The sequence below is a fragment of the Pyxicephalus adspersus genome, chromosome 5 (assembly GCF_032062135.1).
Source record: "Pyxicephalus adspersus chromosome 5, UCB_Pads_2.0, whole genome shotgun sequence".
NCBI classification, from domain to species: domain Eukaryota; kingdom Metazoa; phylum Chordata; class Amphibia; order Anura; family Pyxicephalidae; genus Pyxicephalus; species Pyxicephalus adspersus.
This window is the reverse complement of record NC_092862.1, coordinates 40,809,361-40,821,465: the sequence shown is the minus strand read 5'-3', so window position 1 is coordinate 40,821,465 and position 12,105 is coordinate 40,809,361. Positions and strand designations below refer to the sequence as shown.

General features: G+C 39.4%; 1 protein-coding gene across 1 annotated transcript in view; it reads left to right on the top strand.

Annotated features, from left to right (window-relative positions):
- Positions 1–11,387: 11,387 nt before the first annotated feature.
- Positions 11,388–12,105, top strand: part of DTNA (dystrobrevin alpha) — a 135,349-nt gene continuing 134,631 nt past the window's right edge. The window contains exon 1 of the mRNA XM_072411254.1: positions 11,388–11,574. The gene's annotated coding sequence lies outside the window, so the exon portion shown is untranslated. The remainder of the gene's footprint in view (positions 11,575–12,105) is intronic.

Sequence of the window (12,105 nt, the reverse complement as noted above, 5' to 3'; positions counted from 1 at the left end):
GCCAAAGGGTTTTAGTGAGTTTAAAGCACCAGTTACCCCACAGGGAAGGGTATATCCACCAAATTAGATTGAATGTGAAATGTTCATGTGTGATGGAATTGAATCTGTTATCAGAATAACAGAATATCTAAAGAGGGTGAAAAAACAACTAGTTTTATATTCACAATGTTTTAAACCTATAAACGTTTTAAACCTATAATGAGAGAAAAAAAAAGATAATCCAATTTCTGCCTATTGCTTTTAGAAATGATATTTGCCTGGTAGTAAGGGTGAGCCTTTTTAAGTTTCAATATTTGATGACCTATAAAAGAACGTATATGTTGACCTCTAACTGTTCTTTGATTCTACATGTCTGTTTCTGACATCTAGTAATTATTATATTTACCTCTTTTGTAGATATCCATTTACAGCAGATGGTTCTTCTGCTACATAACATTAATATACCATAAGCCTTATATGGTTTATGTTTACATTTAATTCTTTTATATAACAAGATCTTATTCACCCTTGATGCCTAACATACAAAACATGTGTATATCAATTAAACATGTTGATAACTAGGCCCTATACTCTTCCCCTGGCTTATTTGGGTAAAGGTCATGCTTAATGATGAAGAAAGGAAGTCCAGACTGTCCTTGAAAGCTATTGTAAGAATGCACAGATAAGACTTGACAGGCAGCATCCTATGCCTTTATTGATCCCTGCCACAGCTACCAAGAATGTCAAAAAGGCTTTTTGTTTTTCTGGTTTCAATTATGTTGGATGGAATATTCATCATTTTACTGAAACTAGGCAATAATAAAATTATTTTTAACATACATTTTCAATGTGACAGTGCTAGCTGACATATCTTAAGTCCATGAGAGTCAATGACAAATCAATAGCATTTTCACATGTTTATGTGTAATTGTGTAAATATGGATATTTGTGTGTTTTTTTTGTGTGTTGCTTAGGTAACATGCTCAGAAACTGCAAGTAAATTGAATAGGTTGGCAGAAGGTAGGCATGTTACCATTGTACAGGTTAAGGAACCATACCTTCACATGGAAAAATAGCACAATGTATATATGAATAGAGACTACGACTGCAGTGTATAATATGACATGGTTTCACTGCTATACAGGTCAAATTGAAAAATACATCTTTGCCATTAAAACAGTAAGAATAGAACAAGTGCCAGACAGCCAGTCGTTTCAGAAATAAAGGCATGCAGTGCCAGCCTCCATATTTATATCTTGAGAACTTTTAGGAGAAAAGTTAGTTTTCCATACTTTCCAAACTAGAATTACCAGAGGTATATTTATTAATCTTGCAACATTTGCAATCTAATGAATTCACCAAAGGAATGTATGAAGTCAGAGTGGTAATAGTGGAGTTCAACCTGTATCAGTAGGGGGAAAACCTGCAGAGCAAAAATTATTGATTGTTTACCTCTACATGGGCTGTGGAGTTAGTGACACATTGCAATCTGATTATTTTGTTTGATGGTAAAATCTCAAGCAGCCAGTTGTGTCTCTGAACTGCACAATGACTGGAAGAATAATATTATGAAAAGTAGTAAAGAAGGTGGAAAGATAATATTATATCCTGGAAACATTTAGCAGAAGACTTGTGTAAAAAAATATTTGAGGAAATCATGCTACCGTTGAGATTGATTAAATAATGAATTGTTGCATATCAATATAACAATGTTTAAAGAATAGTTTAAACCTTATGCAAAACCAATATTCATCATAAGTATGTTTGTTAATATATACATTTTTTTTTCTAGTAAGTAGGTAGTCCCAATACAGGTAGTATGTTACATACAAGATAGCGACTGTTGGGTTGTTCTTAAGTTAAATTTGAATGTAAATCGGAACAGGCACATTATTTTAATAAATGCAGTTAGGACAGATGTTTGTCCCAACATATTATTAGACAGTGTGGTGTCAGTTACTGTAAAAAATTCTCACTGTGAGTTAATCACAAACAAAGCAAAAAAAACTTCATGGAACCTAGACATTCATTACCTTTTGGAGTAAGCTGTGCTTTGATATGCAAAAAGAAACAACTGCAGAGTTTGTCTTAGTCATTAAAGACTTACAGAACGGCAAAAGACTTCTACAAGTCATGCAAACCGCCCCCTCCCCTCCATCAAGCATCTGTCCTGCACACAAACAAGTATCTAGGAGTGGTCTGTATGTTGGATGTCCTTAACCCGGGAACAACCTGTATCTTAAGTATGTGCAAAACAACAGATTGTGTTCCTTCATGACTTTTTGACTTTTAACCCAGACAGAATGCATTTAACTTTAGAAGTCAGTTTGGTTAAAACAATATTAGAGTACATTATTTTGTATATATATATATATATATATATATATGTCAAAACATTTACCTTAGCATTTAGTACAACAGATTTTCCCTGATAATTACTCATTTTGGTCAAGCAGAAACTCTCAGTTCCCCCTATTGAGCTACTCATAACAATAAATTTGAGGTGTTTTTTTTGGTACAATAACAGGTCCAGAATAGTTGAAAAAAGCATCTGTAATCCTCAGAAGTCCCTTAAAATCCATTACATCCATTGGTGTAACACAACCACACAACTAGATGTGTAAAAACAAGCCTTCCATTGTGGCATTCACTAGCAAGTATAATCCTGAGATCTACTCGGTGCTACCTTTTATGGATTTTGTAATATTTTTTCTGTATGTTTATTTCCACAGGTTTTTTTTTAACTAGTATTTTTCTTGAAGTGATGTTCATACTTAGCAAAAGCAACACCACACTATAACACCCCAGGGGATGGGGCATATATCATACATCTCAGTGTTCTCCCCAGCTCCCTGTAGCCAGGTGCACCAGCCGGCTCTTTTCAGTAACCACCGGGTTGTTTTTGGGTGATTACTGATAAGTTGGGTCAAGTTGCGTTGCTTCCACCTGCCTACAATTTCTTCTCACCCAGCTTAAAAAAATTCTGGGTTGAACACTGCGTCTGTGGCCAATAACTATCATGTATGGGACTTACTCAGCAGCCCAAAGGAGAAGCGAATATACATTTGCAAAGCACCATTGCCTAACTTATCGTTACCTACTCCTCTGAAGAAGCCTGTTCTATGATGCACTTAGACACTTGTCAAATAGTAATAATTTTCTCTTTTTTTAAAGTATACCAGCAAGATTCTTGTCATTTAATAAAACCCAACATCCCATCGTATTACACTGACTTATCTGTGTATGGTGTGAGTTATGTGGGCTGATCAAAAAAGAAAATTAAAAACTAGATTTCTAGAGCATAAAAGCACCATAGGGAATGCATCTATTAAATATCGCATGTCCCGTCATTTTATAGAGAGACATCAGAGCAACTCATTTAATCTCAAACTGACAGGTTAGGAAAATGTTCTTTCATTGTAGCCACAAGGCAAAAGATTTAAGGCGCAATGCCAATAAGAATTATATTACATCATTCAGACTTTTTTCCTGAAAGGCTTTAATGAAAGTGTAGATATTAGTGTGTTCATTTATACTTAGATACACTGTTGATACATCTTTATATGGATCAAAATATATACAAAAGGAATATCAAGGGAGACTATTATCGTTTAGGGATATCTCTTTCTTTCTTTGATACATGATGCTTTTATTGAACTTTTACTGTTACAACATGTACTCCTGAGCTCTAGACAGATATGAAGAACATCAATTAATGCAGCTCTGTAATCATTAATAAATGTATTTTTTTAATGCAAGCAATGTACATGAATTAGACCATATGAGGCTCTTGCAATCCCTATACAACCGAGCTGGGATATGTGGGGAAGAAGTATCAAAACGTGTCAACCAGTTCAAGTGAAAAGAAAGAACTAAGTGCTAATTGGAGAAGAAAGCTGAACGATGATGAGATCAGCTCATCACTGTCCAGATACAGGCTGGGATGATTCCAGAACACCCTGAGCACAGAGAAAGTTCTGTGAAAAGTAAGAAGTACTGTGAGAGCAAAATCTGGATTGACATCAAGAGCTCTATCTATAAAACAAGGAATCAGCCTGAGTTTAGAGTTTTCGGTTAGTTTTATTATGTGTTTTAAACCTTAAATTGTTTTGGACTAATGTTGTTTTTTTTTTTTATGTAAAATATTGGTAGACGGTGAATCAATGGCCTGTGCCCACTCAATGACACCCTTTGTCACACAGGTTACTCAAGCTAAAGGTCAGCTTTAGATTGTAGAAGTGAATGCCAGAGTAACAGTTCCCAGATTCCAGGTTCTGAATTTAAGAATAATTCAAGTTTTTTGGGGACCATTTTTTTCTTCATAGTATTAGGTCTAACTGCCATGCCTTCATCCAGAACATCTAGAGCTGACTGGTGGGTAACAAGCTATTTTCTGCTAATGAGCCTCTTCAGTGACAATGTTTTTTTTAATAGTGTAAAAAAGTATCACTTCTCAAAAAAGAAATTGTATAATAACACTAAAGGAAATCGCTTGTCAGTTTCCTATGCTCATGTACAAAAATTGGAAAATATTTTACATGTAAACCAGCATGAACAACAGAATACTGCATTGATGCATACAGCAATCAGAAGTTTAATTGTATTGTCTAACTTGCATTAAAAAAAATGAAAATTGAGTGACTGATTATAACATTGTAGTTTTTCCAGTGTGTTCAAAGAATACTCTTCAAAAAAGATCACTGTACTAAAATGCGCAGCCATCTCATACATCTGTGAAGGCTTTTTATTGCTCTTCTGTACTGGCCATTTAAACACAATATACCATGTGGTGTTATAGAATGGGGTTATAATCCAGTAATTTTAATAATACAGTATTAAATCAAAGTACCTTGTACATGATGAAGAATGGCTACCAACCATGATCATCCTTACAAAAAACAATATAACCAAACACCTGACCAACATAAATTACGAGAAACAAAGTGAAAAGATGAAATAAAGGAGGTACTCATGCTGCCTCGTGGTCCCTAAAAGTCTCCTGCTAGCATTAAAACAACAGCATTGCAAAATATGCACCGCGTTCCCAGTAGTCATACTAGAAAAGAGTACCATACCAGAAAAAAAGATAAGGATTTATACTTCTGTTTCAGATTCTATTGTCACAGGTGACTTTTTTTCTCTAAATTTAGGCAAAATATTTTGCTTTCAGAAAAAAAATCTGCCCTGCTTCTAGCAGCCCTTGCCTTATACATAACTTAACCTCCCTAGCGGTTCATTTCTGTCAGGATTTATATGTCTAAAAGCGGTACATTGTTTTTCATGAAAATTTATTTTACAGAATAATATAATAGCATGAGTATAATAAAGTTTGAAACACAAAATCATGTAAAAATAATAAATTAAATAAATAAATAAATAAATAAAAAATATATATTTTTTTTTAATTAAAAAAAATAAATAAATATTTTAACTCATACTGTTATATATACTGTAAAATAAATGTTCTTGAAAACAATGTACAGCTTTTACACATATAAATCCAATGTATTGCATTCAATACAGTTATTTTGTATTGAATGCAATACAAATGGATTTTGAATTTCCCACCCCGCCCCGCCAACAACGTACACACGCACCGACGTCACCGGGAACTCCCCGGTGACTCATTGTGTGCAGAAGACACTGGAGGAAGACAGGGATCGTGGCGATGGACAACGTGGGACGCCGGCGGATCAGGTAAGCACTGTATTTACTAACCTTCCCATAGGTTTACCTACCCCGAGTCACACTCAGGGTTACTGCTAGGGAGGTTAATACTTCATGCTGCTGAATCTTATACGGACTACTTTCTCTTACCTTAACTAGCTTGAAATACTGTATGGTTTATTTCTACCTGCCAAATTGTTCATACTGCCTTTATTATTGTTGCTTTATTTCTGTTTTATATCTGGTCTTTCTTTCCTACCTAACAAAGTGTACAAGCTATTTACCTTACTGTTAGTGACTCCAAGGGCCCATTCAGACCTGTCTGTTCTTGTGCGTTGTGTCATGCGATAACATCATCAGTCTGATGTTCAAAATCATTTACCCCGTTCCTCCAAGCCCAGGTCATCCTGTGACTAGACATAAAGAAGCTTTCTGTCACTCTGTTTTCTTTACCCATCAGCATTCTTCTTGTCAGATTGGTTTCTTTGTACTACAGTGTACAATTACACTCGATTTCCTGGGGAACATCTGCCCATAGCGCCCTTATATTGCTGTTCCCATACAAAATATACTGTGTGTGGCAGGAGCGGTGGGGATTTCCACTATAGAGACACCTAAGAGGTAATTTTTTTACCAAAATAAATACAAAAACATAGAATACTGAATACATGTATTGTGGATGTACAGTGGATTTGTGTAAACTGTCTGGTCTGTGCCATTGTGATCATCTTGTGTCCTCCTTCCCACACTCATTGGGGAGGGAGTGTGGGAAGGAGGACACAGGAGGGAGTAATATAATCTCATACTAACAATTGCAAGTTCTTTTCAAAATATAATGTAACAAGGAGGTTTGATAAAAGTGAGCTAGCAATGGTTATGTAACGATTTGATTGGTTATGATCAGTGTATAATTGTTAACTCCAGATATCATGAAATTGTGTGCTGACACTGACATTTTCTGAATATGCATGTAGAAATGCCAGCTTCTTCCTTCCTGACTCTTCCCAGTTAGACCATGTAACAATGGGGACTCCCTGGGGTAAACCGAGCTGTCGGATCTTGCTGCTGGAACTGTTGCTGTTTTGGACCATTGTACACATCCAATAAAGATAAGTACTAACTTTTAATTAAGTAGTGCCTGATTTTTTTGTGTCGTTCTTTGACCCTTCCTGAGAAAAAGAGCACTATTATTAATACAGTATTTATAATGCATTTATATAGCACCAATGTATTACACAGCACTTTACAAAGTTCATAGTCATTTCACTAGCTGTCCCTCAAAAGGGCTAATGTCCCTACCTCAGTCATATGTCATTAACACAGTCTAAGGCCAATTTTTGGAGGAAGCCAATTAACCTAACTGGTTAACGTTTTTGGAATATGGAAGGAAACCGGAGTAGGAGGGATTCCCTTATCCTTACTAAGTTTATCAACCTCATTAAGGTATCAAATGTGTCAACCTCTAATCACTTGTAACATTAAAGAAAGGAAAGATAGAAAAAAACAAGGGGTTCTTTTGGCACACTTGCTTGTATGCAATAAGACATCTACTTTGGGCCACAGGAGAAATAACAAAGTGGATCTTGGTATAGTTTAGGCATTCCCATCCACGGTAAACATGGACTAATGAATATGATTTTGTAATGACTATATAAATTTTCACTTTTACTTTGATATGTGTTTTCAATATAAATCTCCAAAGGGATTCTTCAAAGGTGGTAATGGCCAGACTTAATGGGAACCTGAATTGTGGAAACTGTGCCCAAAACACCCAAAAAGGACCCCTTCTCAGTATTGCCTGCAATCTTCCTGCAGCTGATATTTTCCCCGTTACCAACCTACCATGCATTTTCTGTATCGACTATGTGTGCAAATGTGGGGACCTTTTCAGGGGCATTGTTTTCCTTCTCCATATCAGAGTTGTATCCTAATGATGAAACATTTAAACAGCAAAAGGAGAAATTACAAGAGCTTAAAGTTCCACTTTCAAAACCTGCAATCAGGCAGGGCTTTATTGCAAGAAAGGACAGGCAATGTCCCTTCTGCAATAAAACATACTTACCTCCCTGATCGCTCTCCTCTAATGTCAAAAACCTACTCAGTATATCCTGGCTTCCCCTGCAAACCTTCATTCCGACCTGGCCAATCAGGATGGCCAAGGATCAAAACAAGGAAGAGAAGAAGGAAGAAGATGGTAACACCCTGCGACAGAACATAGAGATGTTAGTGTAATTAACAAATTGCAATCAGGCTGGTAAGGGCATTTCTTTGCAGAAAGGGACATTGCCTGTCCCTTCTCCAATAAAGGATCTGGCTGATTGCAACCTTTTTAAAATTGTTTAGTTCCAGTTTAAGTTCACCTAGAAAATGAAACATGATATAGGCAGCTAATGTGCTATTCTCTGAGCTGGAGAAAAAGCTGTGCAACACAGTAGTGACATCACCAAGACTAGCATTACAGACTAAGTACCTGAGATCAGTCACTGCAGATATACAACTATGGGGCTGTAGACATTGGAATCCCAAAGCCTGGAAAGTGCACTGATATTTAACAAAAGCCAGGCAAGAAGGAAATCTTTTAGGGCACAGTTTATGCACAATTAACATTTCTAGATATCCCCTATAACGTAGGTCTTCAAATTTTGAGTTTAGGTTCACTTTAGGCCAACCCTGGAAACTAGTGCAGAGCAAAGATAATTACAAATCCAAGAACTCATTATTCGCCTGCCCAGTGCTAGAGCATTATGTCTTCAGACATTCTGAAATTGTTGTATATGTGCTGGCAGCGGCAGTAGAGATAATAGCTATCTCTGTCAGCTCAGCACATTCACCTGTCTGGTATTTGCAGCAATTTCAGAGGACACTAGAGCACTGAGAACATCCATCTGTGACTACGGTCTGTCATTCTAATGCGGAATAGGGGTAAGAGGGCTGATCAGATTACAGGATGTCTTATAAGAGTGTATCTATGCTTTAAATAGGAATATTGGGAGCTGTCGTTATTAATTTCCCCCCTGGTAAGTATGCAGTTCCAAAAAATCAAAGTAATTAAGATCACTTGTTCAGTCTCCTTCTTACTGGTAAGACTAGACACAAGATGGTAGTGTGACAACCAGGCAAGTAGTATTTTCAATTGAACAATGGCAGATTCCGTGTTTTTATCTATAGTGTGCTTTTAAAGCAGAGGTAAACTCAATAGAACACATCGGCACACAAAGTCTCCTTTTCACTATTCCCCGGTGGCATTTGGATCTTTGTATACACTGTGGCACACCATGTTTTGTAGGGCTTGGCTCTATTCTCTGCACTGCCCAGAGTAGGCCTAGATGCCAGAAACAATGCAACTCCTTCACATGCACAGGATTTACACTATCAGTGGCAGTGGGGGACATAGCCAACAGTGGGCCCCTGTGCAGAATTGACTTGGGGCCCACTGTTGGCTATGGAGGGTCAGGTGCCCACTTTACACCTCCCTATGTCTGCTCCTGACCTGTGGCTGCCCAATAGCTGAAGAGAATCATGGTGCACCTGGAAGAGTCAGCAATGCAAGTGGAGGCTACAGGGGATGCTGCAATGGCAGCATTGTTGACTATTCATCATTGAGGTACACAAAGAAAAAAGTAGGTGTGTGCCATAATCTACAAGTATGCTTTGCTTTGATTATGACAGAAACACATCCACAATCTACATTAATGAGTTTATTTACACTTGAAAGCGGAAATAAACGTTATAAAAAATTTACATAAAATTGCAGCAGCTGTTTGGTTATTGCAGAAAAGACAAGCTATGTCCCTTACCCTGTTTCCCCGATGATAAGACACTGTCTTATTTTTTTTGGAAGGCCAAAATATGCTCTAGGGCTTATTTTCAGGGGGATGCCTTATTTACCCATGAAGAAGACTACAGTACACAGTTATTGTTCATGTGCCATTCATGTCCACTTCTGATCAATCTGTGCCAATCATTGTCCCCTTCTGATCAATCATGTGCCATTCCTGTCCCCTTCTGATCAATCATGTGCCATTCATGTCCACTTCTGATCAATCTGTGCCAATCATTGTCCCCTTCTGATCAATCATGTGCCATTCCTGTCCCCTTCTGATCAATCATGTGCCATTCATGTCCACTTCTGATCAATCTGTGCCAATCATTGTCCCCTTCAGATCAATCATGTGCCATTCATGTCCCCTTCTGATCAATCTGTGCCAATCATTGTCCCCTTCTGATTAATCTGATCCATTCATTGTCCCCTTCTACTGTAATCAATAATATACTGTACCATTTAATGTCCCATTCTAAAGCTTACCGTATATAGAGTGGTATTGCTCACAGCAAAAAAAAACGTGTCTGAACTCGTGAACAAACTCCTGCAGTCTCCGTTAGGGAGGGATGAGGGAAGCTGCCTGTGTTTGCTTGGGTGGAGTCACGTGCGCGCACTGCAGTCCTGTCACTTCCTCTTCATGAAGAGGCGCGGCACACACAGAGGAACCACACACGGAGTCACCCACCGTACCACCCGATTCTGGTAAGTAATCGGTGGGTGGCTTATTTGCGGGGGGGGGGGGCTTTTTTTTCCCTAAAAAGGGGGGGCTGTCTTATTTGATGGCCCTGCCTTATCATCGGGGAAACACGGTATGTGATAAAACAAAGTACCTGTCTGTTCACTATATTCTTTGTGTGCAATCCAGGCATACCTACATGCCAAGAGTTACATCACTCCAGTCTGGCAAATCAGAATGTCAGAAAACCTGAACCTGGAAGAAGACCGGGGAAAGATGTGAAGGTGAGGAGAGATTCAGTTTCGTTCTGCTTTAAAAAGTCATAAAGAAATGTGCAAGGAGCAGAAACCAGGGCTGGTTTGGAGGGAACTATTGCTCAAGGCGTCCACCGTCTCCAGGGCCCTAATTAACAGAATGGCTTAGGTGCAGGAAACTGTGCGTTGGGGGTCCCACTTCTTATTAGCCCAGGGCCCATTTTTGTCTACAATCAGCCAAGTGATTTGTAAGGCTACATACACACGTGCAATAGTTATTGTTAGAAAATGAACAATTAACGACCGATCCACGATTATTTGAATGATCGTATAGTGCACAATACGATATGATACAATTGTTCAAATAAAATCCACCAATAGTGTACACACACTGGATACGATCATTTGAACAATGCAGGAAGTGACATGTACCGGAGAAAGTGTATCACCGAACAATCCACGATCGCTGAATAACCGTACACACAATAGATAGCGAACCATTATCGCCCAATCAGATCTGCAGGGACGGTCATTTGTTTCATTCCTCGTTTATCGGCATCGTTGTTCACTTTTTTGTTAACAATTATCGGACGATCGTGTGTACGTAGCCATAGGCTCAGTAGCCAATAAATGACACAATTGTGCACTCCCTGTGTGTGAATGCATGGTGCACAATAATCATCATACGCTTTATTTTCACCGACAGCAGTACAGTGGGCGAATATAAGCAGAGATTCCCATACACGCCTGCTGACATCCAAAGCATTATGAATTCCTCTCAGCATCCTTGATGCCGGGAAATCCTCTGGAGTGACAATCATTGGTCCAGACGTCAGAAAAATGCCGGGTATTCATGAGATCACCAATAGATCCAGCGCTCCTTTCCATTGGCCCGACGGCAAGCGCAGCGCACTGTGCGTACACCGCGTTCGTGAATAGCAAGGAGAGCGTACACATAGAGTGACGTAGTCTGTCAGCCAGGCTGGGAGACGCAGAGACCGCAGCGGGGAGGGCGATGCAATAGGCAAAGTAAACAGAGAGCAGCGGCGGAGGCTCTGCCTAGTTCCGAACCCCTTCCAATTGGATTAGGAGCACCGAAGCCTGCCTGCTTGTCCTCAGTAGCCCGGACCTGCAAAGTATGAGCCGGGACCGATCTCCGTGTCATCCACTGAGCGGTAAGTGACACTCGTACGCTGACCTCTGCTCGCAGGTGAATGTACCGGGTGAATGGTAGCCATTCATTCCAGCCTTGTGCACGGCTGCTGCAGAATGCTGTGTGTGGGAATGGCCGCTGATTGTAGCATTTTCCTCATAAACCCCCTGCAGTGTCCTGTATATGGGGCACCGAGCCTTGCCTTCATCATTAGAGCAGACCAGGGCTCAGTGTGCCAGGGGAGGACAGATGTGTCCCGGGCTTGTACTAGGATGTTATACCGCTTCCTAATATCAGCACCGTATATAGACATTATTACACCGAGCAGCCCATCCTTGGCAGGGCCCCTGGGTGCAGGGAGCTGTGCAGGGAGTTCTTATGACTCCCCCGTCATGTATGTGTACTTGTGACTCCCCCGTCATGTGTGTGCACTTGTGACTCCCCCGTCATGTGTGTGCACTTGTGACTCCCCCGTCATGTGTGTGCACTTGTGACTCCCCCGTCATGTGTGTGTACTTGTGACTCCCCCGTCATGTGTGTGTACTTGTGACTC